Source organism: Adiantum capillus-veneris, chromosome 11 (assembly GCF_014529385.1).
Source record: "Adiantum capillus-veneris isolate H3 chromosome 11, ASM1452938v2, whole genome shotgun sequence".
Lineage (NCBI taxonomy): Eukaryota > Viridiplantae > Streptophyta > Polypodiopsida > Polypodiales > Pteridaceae > Adiantum > Adiantum capillus-veneris.
In genome coordinates, this window is record NC_140941.1 from 34,661,285 (window position 1) to 34,664,434 (window position 3,150).

Sequence of the window (3,150 nt, forward strand, 5' to 3'; positions counted from 1 at the left end):
TGCTTGTACATATATCAAAGAGCAAGGTTTCCCCCAAGTTTTCCATCACCTTTTTTGATTTTTTTTGCTGAACTTTGTGGATTTTCAAATTAAGCTTGATTTGAGTGGGTTTTGGTCAAGCTATGTGTATATATGGGAGCGCCTATAGAAGCCCTACTAGCACATGGAAGGGCATTTGAAAAGAAGTGAAGCTCTTTGAGTTATGGTCAAAAGTGCAGAGATTTCCATGGTTTTTTTCTCACTTTTTTCCTTGATTTTATTGCTTCCTTGGTGTCTTTGAGTGCAATGGAGTGTAGTGGGAGTTGTAGCGGTGTAGAGGGAAGCTAGTCGGAGCTAGTAGAGGCTAGTCGAGGTTGAGTGTGTGTGAAATTGAGAAAATTAGTGAGAGAAGATCAGCCCATATTATCTCGAGAGAGATATACTCTTCATCCTCTTTTCTTGGTGTTGGTTTGAGGTGTTGTAGAGGCCAGCCCCCCAATCCTTCACATAAACTGGTGCCCCCACGGAGGAGAAGAGAATCCTTCTAACAAGGTTTTGATCTACAGTTTGGCATCCATTTGAAGATCAACTCAAGGCCTATGGCGGGAGATGGGTATGAAGTCTTCAAGGGTGGGAAAGGAGAAGATGTGGACAAGTTCATCCGAAGGATCGAATTGATTGCATTGAAGAGCAATAGGGACGATGGTGCATTCAAGGTACGTTTGGTGAGTTTGCTACTTGAAGGGGAAGCACGTGAATGGTATGAAGATAGGCTTGAAGGTGGTGTAAAGGGAGATTGGAATCTTCTTTCTCATGCCTTGAGAGAAGAGTTTGAGAAGGAGGATGATCCTAAGTATTTGTGGAGAGAGCTAAGCAAGCTGCAACAAGGAAAACATGAAGACATCAATGTGCACATAAACAGGTTTGAAGCTTGTTGGAGAAAGATCATAAAGGGACTTGAAGAGAATCAAATGCCCCCTGATTTCTTGAAGAAAGATAGGTTTGTGGTTGTCTTACATCAAAGCATTAGAGACAAGGTGGAGCTCAAGGACCCAGGGACCTACAACGAGGCAGTAAAGGTTGCTAGAGAGAAATGGAGAAAGAAGGTGAGAAGGCATGAAATGGCAAATAGGGAAAGAGAAGCAAATGTACATCAAAGGGATGGTTATGTATCAAAAAATAATGTGGTTGAGCCTTTGCCTTTGGATATGCATGTTGAAAGGGAAATCCATGTAGAAGCTCCAAGAGTGGACAATAGAGGACAGGAATCCTTTCACCAAGACATTCAAATATTGACAGAGAAAATAGGAAACCTCAACCTTGCTATGCAAGCTATCCAACAACAAGTAAGAAGACCTCAAGGAGAACAGCCTCAAAGGAATAGAGGTGATAATGTGATGTGTTACAATTGTGGGGAGAGAGGGCATATATCGCCCAATTGCAATCAACCAAGGAGAGAGCCAGGAGGTATATATCCTATCATACAAAGACAAATAGGTATTGAAGGCAATGTAAATGAAAATGTGCAACCTCTCCAAGGTCAAGGACTTGCACAACAACAGGGACAAAATCAAGCTCAAGCACCTCCACAATTTAACGTAGGAATTTTGGAGGCAGTTGAGGAGGGAGATGAAGATGATGAGGTTGATGTCTTTGCAAATAAGAGAACAAGGGCACAAATCTTTGTGAGAACTTTTCTATGAAGCGTCTATAGTATGCACACATACCTATAAAGCTTCTTAGTTCATGAAGATTCCTTGGTTTAGGCCATCCTTTTATTACCTCTAACTTGGATGGATCCATTTGGATTCCATCTTGAGAGATAATGTGACCTAAATATTGAATCTCTTGCAAGAAAAATTCACTTTTCTTTCGATTAACATAAAGTTTATTCTCTCTTAAAACTTGAAATATTACCTGGAGGTGTTGCTTATGTTCCTCTAATGAATTAGAGTAGATGATAATATCATCAAAGAACACTCCAGTGAAGGTTCGATGAGGTCTGAACAGCTTCTCCATCAAGCGGTTAAATGTGGCTGGTGCATTAGTCAAGCCAAAAGGCATGACAATGTATTCGTAAAGACCAAATGTAGTACGAAATGCGGTCTTTACAATGTCTTGATCAACTATCCTTATTTGATGATAGCCACTTTTTAGGTCAATCCTACTGAAGTAGGTCGATCCTTGTAGCTTATCAAATAGGTCTTCTACCCGTGGAACGGGAAACCTATTCTTGATAGTGATCCTATTTAGTGCTCTATAGTCGACACACATACGATATGTGCCGTCTTTCTTTTGCACTAATAGCACAGGTGAGCAAAATGGAGATGAGCTAGGCCTAACCATGCCCTTCTCAATTAACTCATGCACTTGCCGCATAATCTCCTCTTGTTGAGCTTGAGAAACTCTATAAGGAGGTTTGTTAGGCGGTGAACTTCCTGGAAGAAGTTCAATTGCATGGTCGTCATTACCTCGTTTAGGAGGTAGCTCACAGGGGATGTCGTCAATAAAGACATCTTGAAACCCCTTGAGAAAATTGGATAACTCTAATTCCTTTTGGTTGCTTTTATTTTCTTTTGCTAAAGCATTAGGTTCATTTTGAGAATCTTTAACAAAAATCATGTACACGGAAATAGAGCTCTTTATTGACTTGTTGAAAGCTGGTGTATGTACAATGGGGATGGTGTTACCCATCTCCCTAGCATCTATATACATGTCCTTTTCCCTGAACTTAAAGGAGATTCTCCTTTCAGGAAATTTAACATGGGCAGCCAAACGGTCAAACCATGGTGCCCCTAGGATTACATCCTCATGCTTGAGAGGAGAGATAAAGAAATCCTCTTTTTCCACATAGCCTTGGACATGAAGCCTCAATTTCCCGATTAAGGGAGTGACTGAAGCTTCTTGCCCCTTGAAGGCACTGTCTGCGGGTAGGATATCTCCCATCTCGTAGGATTGTATGCCTAGCTTGGTGGCTAACTCCATAGATATGAAATTGTGAGTAGAACCAGGGTCAAAGAGAATAAAAGCATCATGTTCTCTTACCTTTCCCCAAGCATGGCATAGAGGAGATCCTTTGTGGTGAGTTTGGTGAATCTCCTCCTCTTGGATTTCAACCAAAGAAGCTCTAGGAGGATCTTGGCGGTTGTTCTTTTGGGGACAAGCGCGGTA

The 3,150-nt window shown here is 41.4% G+C and overlaps 1 pseudogene; it reads left to right on the forward strand.

Annotated features, from left to right (window-relative positions):
- The first annotated feature begins 578 nt into the window (after window positions 1–578).
- Window positions 579–930, forward strand: LOC147447087 (uncharacterized; annotated as a pseudogene).
- The last annotated feature ends 2,220 nt before the right edge of the window (window positions 931–3,150 follow it).